At 47.3% G+C, this 14866-nt stretch overlaps 1 protein-coding gene across 2 annotated transcripts in view; it reads left to right on the top strand.

Annotated features, from left to right (window-relative positions):
- Positions 1 to 6035: 6035 nt before the first annotated feature.
- CAMKK1 (calcium/calmodulin dependent protein kinase kinase 1) overlaps positions 6036 to 14866 on the top strand; it is an 81298-nt gene continuing 72467 nt past the window's right edge. The window contains exon 1 of one of the 2 annotated variants that reach the window (XM_080983040.1): positions 6036 to 6206. The gene's annotated coding sequence lies outside the window, so the exon portion shown is untranslated. Of the gene's footprint in view, positions 6266 to 14866 lie in introns of both variants that reach the window. The other variant, XM_080983039.1, reaches the window with a different exon arrangement.

The raw sequence follows: 14866 nt of genomic DNA, 5'->3' as shown, positions 1-14866 counted from the left end.
CCTCCTCTCCTCTTTTCCAAGCTAAACATGCCCAGCTCCCTCAACTGTTCCTCATAAGGCATGGTTTCTAGACCCTTCTTTGCCACCTTCCTCTGTACACATCCCAGCTTGTTAATATCCTTCTTAAACTGTGGTGCCCAGAACTGGACCCAGGATTCCAGATTGGGTCTGACCAAGTCAGAATAGAGTGGTACTATTACTTCACTTGATTGGGACCCTATACAGTGGTACCTCGAGTTACATACACTTCAGGTTACATACGCTTCAGGTTACAGACTCCGCTAACCCGGAAATAGTACCTTGGGTTAAGAACTTTGCTTCAGGATGAGAACAAAAATCACATGACGGCAGCGCGGCGGCAGCAGGAGGCCCCATTAGCTAAAGTGGTGCTTCAGGTTAAGAACAGTTTCAGGTTAAGAATGGACCTCCGGAACGAATTAAGTACTTAACCCGAGGTACCATTGTACTTCAGTTGACAGAGAACTGCATTAGCCTTTTTTGCTGCTGCATCACACTGTTGACTCATGTTAAGGATATGGTCTACTAAGACCTCTAGATCTGTGTCCCACATCCCATATTTGTGCAGCTGGTTATTCCTACCTAAGTGAGGAGATTTCACCCCTCCCATATCCAAGAATCTCCTGAGGAGTCTGCTGATTCTCCAGAGAGGAGGAGGCGTGTTCTGATCTCTACTTATTCTGCTCCAGCAACGAGTCAGTCAGTCAGTCAGTGTCGGAGAGAGAGAAAGAGACTGAGTGTTAGAGATTGTGTGTAGAGATAAGGTTGCTGCTAAGAGCAGCTGCAGACACTCAGTGCAGTGCAGCATTTATTTATGCTTAGACCTATTAAGCATGTTGTAGTTATAGAATAAAGAAGATATTCTACAGAGCTGCTCTCCGAGTTGTTTATATACTCTGCTGTACTCTGCTGTGCGACGACTGTCTTCTTGTTGGAGTGAATCCGGTGCTCACAACTCTAAACTGTGAGTCCACAGCACTTTGACCTGTTCCTGTGCAGAAGGTGGTCTCTGGAAGTGCTACCCAGCTCGCCTAGCCCAGTCGGGGCTGAAGTGGATGAGTCCAGTTGGTGGCACTGGCTCAAGGGCGATGCTGACACCTTACATTTGTTCCTATTGGGCTTCATTTTGTTGGCTTCTCCAGTCTGTTAAGGTCATGTTGAACCCTGATTCTGTCTTCTACGGTAATAGTTGCCCCCCTGCTATGTACTAGGGGCTGTACTTGCTGGCGTGAAAGAGAGAGGCAGTGTGGTGCAGGGGTTAGAGTGCTGGAGTAGGACCCGGGAGACCAGGGTTCAAATCTCCACTTGGGGGCCAGTCACTGCCTCTCAGCCTAACTTAGGGGGAGAATCGTGTGCCCAACCCTGAGCTCCTTAGAGAAAAAAGCTGGTGTTATGTACTGAGTTGAATAGGATCCAAAATGCAGCAGTCTGATTGGTCCTGGAACAATAGGGTCCAGAATGCAGCAGTCTGATTGGTCCACAGGAGCCACCCAATCCAGCTCCAGGTGGAAGTGAATCCGCAACCTGATAGGCCTACAGGTGAATCCCGGAATTAGCCAATCACGTGGGGCCCATTGTGTAAATAATGTATATAAAGCAGACATTCTGGGGGAACTTCCATTCCTCCTCAACCACTATGAGCTGAATAAAGAGCATGAAATCCACTCTCGACTCCGAGTATATTTCAGCTGGGATATGAATGCAATAAACAAACAAACCCCCAAGAGGCTTTGGATTGAGGGGGCTTTGGTAGCTATGCGCCTGTGCAATTCTGCTTGGCATAATGCCCTGCTTGGCATATTCCCTGCGAAGAGTGCATAGGATCTCTGCCTGGGATATCACATTTGTGGCTCCCAAGGCAAAATTCCTTTCTCTCTGAGAGGAAACCACAAGAAAGACAATCCACAACCAGTCACAGTGAGTAGGGAGAGTTTTCAAGGTTCCCTCCCTAGTGTTGCTCGCTGTGTCTTAATTATGCCATGATAGTCCTAATTACTTTCCCTGGCAAACTCCAGTTTCGTTTGGCAGAGGCCCTTTTGTGCTGTTAATTGCTCATTTTAATTTTTACAGGTAGCACGAGTTGCACCGGAAGCGGGGGGGAGACGGGCACAGCCCACCCCAAATCCTAAGTTGTTAAAATGAGTCAGGCACCAGGCGATAACTTTCCATTTTAACCAGGTCTTTGGCTTTTAACAATCTTTAGGGCCTTTTAGAGTGGGTGGGGATGTTTTGAGCTGCCTGCGGCAAAAAAAGAGACTAGTAATATTATTGTACCCACCCCCGTTTTCACTTTCAATAAAATAAAATAGAATTGGCCTGTCTCTAGTCTGTAAATGAGGGACGCGGGTGGCACTGTGGGTTAAACCACGGAGCCTAGGACTTGTCGATCAGAAGGTCGGCAGTTCAAATCCCCATGACGGGATGAGCTCCCGTTGCTCGGTCCCAGCTCCTGCCAACCTAGCAGTTTGAAAGCACGTCAAAGTGCAAGTAGAATAGGTACCACTCCTAAGATACAAGGACTTATTGGAAAATAAAACCCCAAGGTGGTTGTCACCGATGGAAGCAAAAGCTCTGAAAAAGCTCAATATGGAGGCCAAATGGCCGAAATATTGGGAAATTTTGGAACAAGACGGAGATAGTCTGAAATTGCAGAGTTTTGAGAAATTAAAAAACAAAGTGCGAGACTGGCTTCACTATTATCAGATAATGGAGGCATATAATTTGGACAAGAAAATTGGTTTCCAGGTGGAAAAATCAAAATTAGAAACAGAACTGTTAGAACCCAAAACTAAGATTTTGTCAAAGATGTATAACTTGTTGTTGAAATGGAATACTCAGGATGAAACGGTGAAATCTGCTATGATTAAATGGGCACAAGATGTTGGACATAACATAATGATGGCTGACTGGGAACAGTTATGGACCACAGGTATGACGTTTACGGCATGTAATGCCTTAAGAGAGAATATTATGAAAATGATATACAGGTGGTACATGACCCCAGTCAAGCTTGCAAAAATTTATCATTTGCCCGATAACAAATGCTGGAAATGTAAAGAAACTGAAGGTACATTCTTTCACCTTTCGTGGACGTGCCCAAGGATTAAGGCTTTCTGGGAGATGATATATAATGAATTGAAAAAGGTATTTAAATATACCTTCTTGAAGAAACCAGAGGCCTTTCTCCTAGGCATAGTCGGCCAATTGGTGCTAAAGAAGGACAGAACTTTTTTTTATGTATGCCACAACAGCAGCAAGAATACTCATTGCAAAGTATTGGAAGACACAAGATCTACCCACTCTGGAAGAATGGCAGATGAAGCTGATGGACTATATGGAACTGGCAGAAATGACTGGCAGAATCCGAGACCAGGGAGAAGAGTCGGTGGAAGAAGATTGGAAGAAATTCAAAGACTATCTACAGAAATATTGTAAAATTAATGAATGTTAGAATGATGTTGGATAGAAATTAAGTGGTTTCCAGCTGTAATGCTTTAAGGGAATATGAAAAATGGGTTGTTAATAGGTAAAAATCTAACGTTACTATTTTAAGACCAAAGATTAGGATAAATAAAGAGGGTAAGGATTTGCTGAACCAACAAATTGAACTGGAATACAAAAAAGGGAGGTATGAGGAGGTCCGGGAAACAAGCTAAGGAAAAATAAGTAATGGAAAAATTGAGTGGTTTTTAATCATTTTTATTTTGTACTTTGTATTTTTTGTATTTTTTCTTTTTTTTCCTTCTTTTTCATTTTTATATTGTAACATTTGGAAAATCTCAATAAATATCTTATAAAAAAAAAAAAAGATAAATAGGTACCACTCCGGCAGGAAGGTAAACGGCGTTTCCGTGCGCTGCTCTGGTTCGCCAGAAGCGGCTTAGTCATGCTGGCCACATGACCCGGAAGCTGTATGCCGGCTCCCTCGGCCAATCAAGCGAGATGAGCGCCGCAACCCCAGAGTCGGCCACGACTGGACCTAATGGTCAGGGGTCCCTTTACCTTTACCTTACCTAGTCTGTAAATGAATGAAGCAGCACAGAATCTAGAATCGTAAGACCTTTTTAGACTACAAAGGGGTCTGTAGAGATCTTCAAGTCAATGAAGCATCTGCAATGCAGGGATAAAACAGCCCCTTTCCTGACGGACAGCTGCCTAGCCTCTGCTAAGGCCCCATTCACACCATACATTTAGAATGCTATGATACCACTTTGAATATTCAAGTCTTCCCCCAAAGGATCCTGGGAGCTTGTTGAGGGTGCTGAGAGTTGTTCGGAGACTCTAATTTCCTTCCTGGAGCTACCATTGTTAGAGCGGTTTAACAATCCAGCCCTCTTCACAGGGACCCGTCAGAGGGGAATAGGGGGAAGTTTTATTTTGTTGTGGTTGCAAATTTATGTAGAAATGTGGAGAAAAGGTTGGAAAAATGAGAAATCGAAAGAGAAATCATCAAAGTTCTGCCTAACCTACCTCACAAGGTTATTGTGACGATAGACTGGAGACGGCGTTGGGTGGAAGAAGTTTGCACCTAACATTGAGTTCTTTGGAGAAAAAGGTGCTATATAAATGGCAAATTTTTTTTTGACATATTTCTAACAGGCGTTTGGGAATGGAAGGTGGGTTTAAAAAAAAAAAAGAAAAGAAATATATTTGTTTTTATATTGTTTAATTGCGCTTCGTTGTTTTAATTCTGTTATCGAGTTTAATTACTTTTCAGAGTTTATTGTTTATATGTTTTTAGCTTTTTGTATTTTATCTGTGCCGTCCAAGCTGTCTTGAATCCCTGTTTCGGAAAAAGGTGGGATATAAATAAATATAATAAATCATGGATACATTTCAGAGGTTTCCCTGTGCACTACACGTCTCATGAAGATATGCACAGCCAATTCCTGCAGATTCACTGCGCAGGAGCAAATACACAGCTTCCAAGCCCAGGCAGGCAACTGTCCCTTGGAAACTCAAGGTTGGGAAAATGAGAAATGGAGAGAAAGTGGAATTGGCAGATTCTGACCTACTTCGCAGGGTTGTTGTGAGGATATCCTAATGGAGGTGGGGAGAAGTTTGCACACCTCCTTGAGCTCCTTGAAGGATAGGGCGGGATATAAACAGATAAGCAACAGATAGAATCATGAAATTATAGAGCTGGAAGGAACCCCACGGGTCATCTATTCCAACCCCCTGCAATGCAGGAATCTCATCTAAAGCATTCATGACAGATGTCCCTCCAACCATTTTGCTTAAAAACAAGCGGAATTAATAACCGGCGCATGCACTGCAGAATTGACCAGCGCACCACTGGGATGAAATGCACAGCCTTCATTGCACAGCAGCAAAACAAAAGCCAAATAATAATAATAATAATAAAAAATATCCAAACCCAGATGATGGATTTTTCGGAGCTAGCCAACCTAACCGGAAGAGTCCGCAACCAGAAGGAAGAAGAATGGACTAAATTTAATGATTATTTAGTTAAATATGTCAAGTTAAATTAATTGGAAACAGCTTGCAGATAGTTAATCGGTTTAGGATTTTATATAAGTTAAGTGATGAATTAATATGTTTAATTTCAAAATGAAAAGATCTAAGGATGTTAATGTTCAAGTTAAACTTTATAAGAACTGTGATTTGGGAAACCGTTAAAAGGATATGCACTGAAATTCAACCAAGGGGAAGCGAGGAAGTCACGTAACCATGTTAATAAGTGTAATTTTTAATAAGGTTATGATTTATGTTTGTTTGTTTTATGTGTTTGTTTGTTTATAATTTTGTGAAAACCAATAAAAAAAATGGGGGGGGGGGGAATAATCCAACCCCACCTAGCTTGCAATCCCGGGCAGGCAGCAGCAGCAACCTCTCTCCTACAGAACGCCGGGCAGCCGATCGAGAATTAAGCTCGCTCCGCCGGCCAATGGCGAGGCGCGCGGCGGGCCAGCCAATTATACGGGCCAATGAGGAGCCGAGGGGGCCGCCTGCCAATCGCGCCGCCTGTCACAAAGCCAACCCGCGAGCAGGCGGAGGAGGAAGAAGCAGCGTCCGCGCAGCGCGGCGCCGGGCTTGCTACGGGGCTGCGGATTGGAGGCTGGCCGGATTACTTTGTTTCGGGGCTCCGCGCTGGAATTGCGAGCGAGCAGAAGCCGGAGGGGACTCGGCTGGAAGGGAGCCGCCTCCTTGGGAAGGAGCCTGAGCAGGTGAGCGGGTGCATCTCAAGGAGAGAGAGAGGGAGATCGAGAGAGATCCAGCTGGAGAGGTTAGCGCCTTTGCATTTTCTGTTTCTCCAGATCCGTGATCCAGATCCGTGCAACAGCTGGAGGGGTTTGATATCGGTGGGGGAAATGATGAATTGGCACCTCTCTGGGAGCCCGTGGCTTTGGGCGGTGCAAAGGGTCCTTTTCTCCGCACGCCCCCCCCCCCTTCCAAAAGGGCTATTGTGTCTCGTGTGGGTCGCGTCACGTCGGTGGGGCGGTGAGGGGTGACAGCTGGTTGACACCCCCGAACCAGATGGGTTTGGCAGCGCAGGGCTTCGAGCGGAGGAAGGGTGCCTCTGAACATGTGCGGAGGGCCGCCCCCAACCTCCCTCATCAGCAAGCAGAATGCGAGTTTTGACCAGACAAGATGAGGAGACGGGCGGAGGGGTGCGTGTTTCCCAAGCAAAAGGGGAAGATGAATGGGGGTCTTCTCTCTCTCTCGACCTCTTTGCGGGTCCTACTGCGGACCGACGGATTTTGAGTGTGCTCTTCAACCTTTTGAAAGGTCCATTGTGTGTAATGTGTGGCTTATGTCTTTGGAGGTGAGGAGATGCAACCCCCCCCCCCAAAAAAGAAAACAACAACAAATGTTTTGCGGCACAGGGCTTTGGAAGTGTGAAAGAAGGGCATAGTGCCTTCTGAGCATGTGTGGAGTGTCGCCACCAACTGAAGTGGTGCTTTCGGCCACACACAAGGCTAAGAGATTGGGAGATGGAGCAAAATAATTTATCTGGACAGTTCTCCTGGTAGGCTTGAACCCCCAGCGTTTGGGGCTCAGAGGAGGAGGAGAAAAGGTGTCGCTACTGAATGAATTTCCTAACGTGAGAGATTCAAGGGCATCGCTCAAGTCTTTGCTCCGGAATCGTGTCTCTCTCTAAGCCAGGGCTGGAAACCTGTGGCCCTCCAGATCACTGCAGCTCCATCAGGCCGGGCTAGCATGACCAATGGTTAGAGATGGCACTAGCATCTAGGGGACACCCTGTGGGCTTCCCTTGGCCTACTCTGACTGGCAGCAGCCCTGTAGGGTTTCAGGCAGGGGATGTTCCCAGCCTGTTCTGGAGGTGCCATTGGGGATTTCTGCATGCAGAGCATGCCCCTGAGCTATGGCTCTTCCCTTAAAAACAGAGCGAGGTTCCGGTCCTCATGATTCTAAGCACAGGGCAGCTTTAAATAATAACATAGCAAGCTGCCTTATCCTGAACAGGGGCCCATCTGGCTCAGTACTGTCTACACATTTATCAGCTGCTTCCTGGGGTTTCAGGCAGGGGACGTTCCCATCCCCACTAGGAGATGGCAGGGATTGAACCTGGGAACTTCTGCATGCATGGCAGGTGTACTGAGCTGTAGCCAGCATGGCAGGGGTTATGGGACTTAGCATTGTAGTATCATAGAATCGTAGAGTTGGAAGGGACCACCAGGGTCATCTAGTCCAACCCCCTGCAAGGCAGGAATCCTTTTGCCCCAAATGGGTCTCGAACCCACAACCCTGACATTATGAGTCTCATGCTCTGTCTACAGAGCTTCTGGGGGGGTCCCAGCTTTCCCACATTCAGGTGTGGGAAGGATCAGAGAGAAAAGGGCATGGCACATCTTTATTTTTTGGGAGGAGGGCAGTCTTAGAGTTCCTGTCTTCCAGCTCTGAAGAAGGGAAAGGCTTTAGTTCAGTAGTAGAGCACCTGCCTTGCATGCAGAAGTTCCTGGGTTCAGTCTCCGGCAACTTCAGATAGGGGTAAGTATGTCCCTTGACTGAAATCTTGCAGAGCTGTTTTTGGTCAGTGTCGACAGCGGTTAGCACAAGGCAGCTTCCTGTGCTACTCTTTAAATCAGCCCTTTTATTCAGAACAATGAGGACTAGGATCTTGCTTTGCTTTTAAGCGAAAGACCACAGCTCAGCTGCAGAACATCTGCTGTACACACAGAAGTTACCAGGTTCAATCCCTAGTGGCACCTCCTGAAAAACCCTGCAGAGCTGCTGCCAGGCACTGTAGAATCATAGAACTGTACAGTTGGAAGGGGCCAGGTGGGTCAAATAGTCCAGCCCCCTGCACTGCAGGAATCTTTTGCCCAATGTGGGATTCGAACCCAGGACACTGAGGTTAAGAGTCCCATGCTTTACCAACTGAGCTATCTCTAGGAATATTAGACAATCTTGAGCTGGGTGAATCAATGAACTGACTCTGCCTTGAGCAGCTTGCTGAGTTTTTATTTTCCAAAACTCCTCGTCAGATACCACCCTCAGTTGTTAAAAAACGAGGTAGAGCTAGAGATGAGACTCCTGTAAAGAGTTTGGGAGGGAGAGTGTGTCCTTGGGGCACCTTAAGGGTCAGAGAAATGAATTGTGGCATAAGCGGTAGAGTCAGTTTCTGGAAAAGGAATTCTGTGGTCCATGCAATCTCACAATGCAATGGCACATTGCTGGAAGCTACAGGACAGGAGCGTGATTCCTGCATTGCAGCGGGCTGGATTCGATGACCCTTGGATCCCTTCCAACTCTGATTCCATGATCTTATAATAAGGCTGCCTTCCTATAGCCACTTATTTGGGAGTAAATCCTATTGAACTCGATGGGACATCCAAACAGGCAGGCTTAAGATTGCGTTGCTAAATCTCTCTTTAAGTCTTTGAAATCTTTGTTAGGGAACCTGTAGCCCTCCAAATGTTGCTGGACTTGCAATGTGGCCAAATAGGGATGGCGGAAGTCCCTCAAAAACCTGGAGCGCTCTAGTCTCCCCACCCGTGCCTCAAGGGGCCTCAAGACTCATCTGTGTGTATTTGCTGTAATGAGCTAAGATGGCTACCTTTATTTGGCCAGTCTGCTAACCTGGCCTACCTCACAGGGGTCTAGTGAGGCTCAATCTGTGACCCTTGGTGGATAGGTGATGGTAGTGATGATGACTTTTCATTTAAGTACCTCTCCCTTCATTTAAAAAAAATAATAATCACAGGGCAGTTTGCAGAACGGAACAGCCCAGAATGAGGTGACGTGAGATAACGATTGCAATAAACAATAATTAAAGCCCTGGCCCTAGTTAAGCCCTGCTGAGCTGTCAACTTGGTTAATTGTCTGTCTTGACTCTCCAGGTTTTCTATCAAGAGTGTCGCTCTCTTCTTCTTCTTTTTTAAAAAAGCTTGTTCCGTTTCCCCCTTTTTTGGAGACAGTGGAAAAATACCACCTTAGGATGAACCACTAAGTCTTTGCTGTCGCCATACACACAACACCCCGCTCCCCGGCCTTCGGATCCATATTGATCAGCTAAGCAGGGGTGTGGGTGTGATTGCAGTGATGGCTGGTAGGACGAAAATCAGGGAGCCCTACAGTAGGGGGCGCCCAAGCCAACGATAGACAAAGCCAGCTAACTCCAGTTTTGCCCTCCTCCTTGGCCCTGCTGAGTTCTACAAGGGACGGCATTGGAGGTGTTTAAGCATAGGTTGGACGGACCATCTGTCAGGGATTATTTAGCTGCTGTTTCTGCATTGCAGGGGGTTGGACTAGATGGCCCTTGGAGGCCCCGTCCAATAGCTCTGCTATTCAGTGATTCTAAGGAGGAGGAAGCTGACAGGCAGGGCGTCATCCGGGCTGGTTGTAGGCAAGAGTGAGGAATGGCTGGGGGCAGACAGGGATTATTGAGCAGTGGCCCATTGGCCGCAAAGGACCGTCCACAACTGGGCTATTGCTCCTCAGTTTGATGTTGGGGGAAAAAGAGCAACTTGCATTCCCATTTGCCCGCTTCAGTGCTGGGCCTGCTTCAATTTCTATCTTTCTTCCTTGCTGCCAATCCAAAATTGGTGGATTCATCTTGGGTGGGGGCAGAGAGAATGGCAGAAAAACCTAAGGTTTCGCAAGCTCCCTAAACTGCTCCTCTGGTTTCTGGAAGTGAAAAAGGCACCCTACTGAGACCGCCACACTTTTGGGGTCCTTTGGTCTACAAACCTGGGTGGGCAGCCGAGTGTCGGAGACCGCCCTTTTGCTCAATCTCCTCCTCCATTCATCTTCTCCAACTTGCAGATGGTTTTATTTTGGGTGGTTTTTAGGTTGGGGAAATCTTCTCCGTCTTCATTCTCCCCTCGTCCCTATTCCTCCATCTCTAGACAGCACCTTCTGGAGATGATCCCAAGGTCTCCTTTAGATGTGTATGTACCAAAGCGGTAACGATAACTCCTAGCTGCCTCGAGTCTTGTGTTTGTGTGTTTGATGCTTTCCCCGTATTCCAGAATGCATCGGGTGCTCATTGTACGTTGTAGGTGTCCTTCATTATTTTTATTTTTTTTAAATAGCTGTAGCTTTTCAGCTCTCCTGAGATGGTATGTGCTTTTGTTTTTGAATGCTGAATTGGCAAGGCTCCTGAGTTTTCCACTTGCTCCCTGTTTCCTCCATAAACTGGTTTATCCAGGTTAGCAGAACAAAAAACAGGAGTGTGGGGTTTGATGGCAAGTCGCAAATAAATACCTCCTCCCCCATCCCCTTTTCATATACAGTGGTACCTCGGGTTAAGTACTTAATTCGTTCCGGAGGTCCGTTCTTAACCTGAAACTGTTCTTAACCTGAACCACCACTTTAGCTAATGGGGCCTCCTGCTGCTGCCGCGCCGCCGGAGCACGATTTCTGTTCTTATCCTGAAGCACTATTTCTGGGTTAGCGGAGTCTGTAACCTGAAGCGTACGTAACCTGAAGCGTATGTAACCCGAGGTACCACTGTATTATTATTTTTTTAATTGTTCAGTGCTTAAGAACCAGGAAAGGCCTCATGATATTCCCCGCTGTCTTCTGTGGGGTTTAACACTACTTATTTCATTGTGGTTTCTGCCATCTGGTGCAAGAGCTTGTGCTTACCTAACACTCGGCTTACCCAAACTTGTGGTGGCCACAAAAATGCTTCTGTTTACCCCTGCAGAAAGGGAAAGCACTTTCCCTTAAGAAGATAAGAAAGGCCTGGTGGATCAGGCCAGTGGCCCATCTTGTCCAGCATCCTCATTGGCCAACCAGATGCCCTGTGAGAAACCTGAAAGCAGGACTCGAACACAGGAGAACTCCTGTGGTTCCAAGCAACGGGTATTCAGAAGCATTGCTGCCTCTGCCATGTAGCCATCAATAATAGCCTTCCCCTCCATGAATTTGTCCAGTCCTCTTTTAAAAAACCATCAGGGTTTGTAGCTGCCACTGCCTCTTGAGGCAAGGAGTTCCATAGTTTAACTCTGCGCTGTGTGAAGAAGTCTTTTTTTTTTAAACCTGTCCTGAATCTTCTATCATTGAAATGTCCACAAGTTCTGTTGTTTTCAGAGAAGGGAGAAAAACTTTTCTCTACCTACTTTCTCCATGCTGCACATGATTTTATAAACTTCTATCATGTCACCTTTGAAATCCCAAACATTGCCACCTTTCCTTGTAGGAGTCGATCTTCTATCTACCCCATTGAACATTTGGGTCGCCCTTTCCCTCTTCGGACAGCCCTGTTTTTTCAGTTTTTAAAAAAGTGTTGTTTGCCTCTGGTGCATGGATGAACTGGCTGAGAAGCTCACCCTGGTGCTCTTGAATGAGTCACTGTTCTGGGTGTGCCTCTGGATTTGGAAACAGGCAAGCTCAGACCAGTGACTCATCTAGCAGGCAGCCTCGCTGGCGATTCTCTCTAGACCTGTCATTCTAAAACTTCTTTTTCTGCTGCTGAGGATCTTTGAGAAACACTTAGTGGACTTTTTCGTTTTCCTTGTGCCTTTATCACTGACATCTCCCTCAAAGCAGCACTGAATTGTGAAATCACAGGCCCTAGACCAGGCTGCAGAAAACAGCATTTTTAACAGATACATTTTAAGGGGGGAAATGGCCCCCGTTCTGTGTTTCTGAAAACTGTAGGCACCGGGCCAGAACCTTGTTAGTCTGTTTGGTAATCCAGCTCTGGTCAAAATGACCTCTATCTCCACTGGCAAAAAATTAAAATAGAAAGAGAAGATCAAATTAAGATATCCTTGATTTCTCTGCAAACTTTTTGCAGGCTGACTGAAACGAGGGTGCAAACCACCGGTTGGCCACAGACCACACATTATGGAAAACCTCTGTTCCTTATATATTTATATCCAGCCTCAAGGTAGAATGATTCTGTTCTTCCCATTTTTTAATCACAACAGCCTTGTGAGGTAGGTTCGGCTGAGAAAGAGAGAGCTGTTGGTCCAAAGTCGTTAGCTTCATTTTGTAATAAAACACTTTGCACTGTGTGGATAAAGTAGAGAGAGGAGAGTTTTCCCCCCTCTGTTGTAATGCTGTAACTGAGAAGCTGGCTGCCTAAAGGTTCATCTCTGGCTGTGAGTGACCGGTGAGAGTTGGAATCCAGCAATACCCAACGGTGCCTGGTTTGTGAAGACTGCGGACCACACTGATTCTCTGATTTGGGAGCAGCCAAGATGGTGTCTTTGTGATGCTGTTGGATCACAGCCCCCATGACGCCCAATGCAACTCTCCACTTTGCTGGGAGTCCCTTCTGTGACTGGGGTAAAAGCTGCAAAGCTCTTGGCCTTGTAAAGTCTGGACAGGTGGCTGGGCTCCTTGCGATGTCTCCGTTATCTCAGGGACGAAGGAACTAGCCCTGTCTCCTGTAGCCTTCCTGGTGCAGAAGGCCTGTGTGCAGGATGAATTCTACAGTGGGTTTTCGCATGCTGAGGAGGTGTCAGGGAGCTCTGGCAGTTTTCCAGCTGCATCTCCCATCTTTTTGGGTGTGTGTGTGTATGTGGAATGGGGAATTGGCATTAAAAAAAACAACAGGCTTTCTGGCTGGGGTGTGAAAGTGGGAAATGGTATAATATCTCTCGCTCATTCAGAACATGAAGTAAATTGTCTCTGTGTTCCGATGAGCTGTTCTGGAACATCAAAAGAAGCAGCCATCAGATGAAGCTGAAATTGGAAGCGATAAATCCTGCACACGGCATGTGTTAGATTTAAGGATGGGCAACTCCCTCTCCGTTTTGGTTTCTCTTATTTATTTGTTATTTTTTATTTCTCCTCTATCCCTAATTGGATTTCTCTTCCTGTTTGCTTGGAATTTTACAAGGACAGACTTCGGCCACATCCACACGCCGTGCATTTAAAGCACGATGATATCACTCTAAACCAGGGGTGGTCAACCTTTTTATACCTACCGCCCACTAATGCATCTTTCTTGGTGGTAAAATTTCCTTACCGCCCACCAGTGCTTGATGGAAGGAGGATTCCGCTTGTGCCATAGAACCCCCTACTGCCCACCTAGAATCCTGACACACCCACTAGTGGGCGGTAGGGACCAGGTTGACAACCCCTCCTCTAAACTGTCATGGCTTCCATCAAAGAATCTTGGGAGCTGTTGTTTCTTAAGGGTGCTGAAAGTTGTGAGAGGACCTGTACAGTCATACCTCAGGTTACAGAGACTTCAGGTTGCGGTTTTTTTTGGGTTAGGTAAAGGTAAAAGGACCCCTGACCATTAGGTCCAGTCGTGGCCGACTCTGGGGTTGCGGCGCTCATCTCACTTTATTGGCCGAGGGAGCCGGCATACAGCTTCAGGGTCATGTGGCCAGCATGACTAAGCCGCTTCTGGCGAACCAGAGCAGCGCACGGAAACGCCGTTTACCTTCCCACCAGAGTGGTACCTACCGTATTTTTCGCCCTATAGGACGCACTTTTTCCCCTCCAAAAATGAAGGGGAAATGTGTGTGCGTCCTATGGGGCGAATGCAGGCTTTCTCTGAAGCCTGGAGAGCGAGAGGCATCGGTGCGCACCGACCCCTCTCGCTCTCCAGGCTTCAGGAAGCTATCCGCAAGCCTTGGGAGCCCGCCGGAGTGCCCGCCGGGCTCCCAAAGCTTGTGGGCAGCAGCTTGCAGCCCGAAGCATGGGACATCTGCTTCGGGCAGATGTCCGCAAACCTTGCGTGCCCGGTGGGAGGTCCTGCCGGGCGCGCAAGGCTTGGGGCGGCAGCCTGTTCTGGGGGCTGGGGTCGGGGGAAGCTCGGGCTTCCCCCGCCCCAGCCCCGTGGCTGGTGGGGGGGAAATATTTTTTTTTTAATTCCCCCCCCCCAAAAAAAACTAGGTGCGTCCTATGGGCCGGTGCGCCCTATAGGACGAAAAATACGGTATTTATCTACTTGCACTTTGACATGCTTTCGAACTGCTGGGTTCGCAGGAGCTGGAACTGAGCAACGGGAGCTCGCCCCGTTGCGGGGAATCGAACCGCCGACCTTCTGATCAGCAAGTCCTAGGCTCTGTGGTTTAACCCACAGCGCCACCCGCATCCCATTTTTTGGGTTACGGACCGCCAAAACCTGGAAGTACCGGAACAGGTTACTTCTGGGTTTCGGCAGTCACGCATGCGCAGAAGCGCTAAATTGCGCCTTGCGCATGTGCAGAAGTGCTGAATCACAACTGTGCATGCGCAGACACGCCGCTGCAGGTTGCAAACACTGCGGGTTGCAAACATGCATCCCACATGGATCATGTTCACAACCCGAGTGTCCACTGTATTCCTCTTCCAGGGGAACAGTTCCCAGAATGGATTGACGATCAAGTCCCTTTTCCCAGGGAACTCTGTTTTTGCATGCAGAAGTTTCAACTCCTGGCAAGTCCAGATTGGGCTAGGAAAGGCTCCTTTC

Source organism: Podarcis pityusensis (genome assembly GCF_964106645.2).
Source record: "Podarcis pityusensis genome assembly, chromosome: 15".
In the NCBI taxonomy this organism is placed as follows: Eukaryota; Metazoa; Chordata; class Lepidosauria; order Squamata; family Lacertidae; genus Podarcis; species Podarcis pityusensis.
Note: the sequence above shows the minus strand (reverse complement) of the source record. Positions and strands in the feature narration are given on the sequence as shown.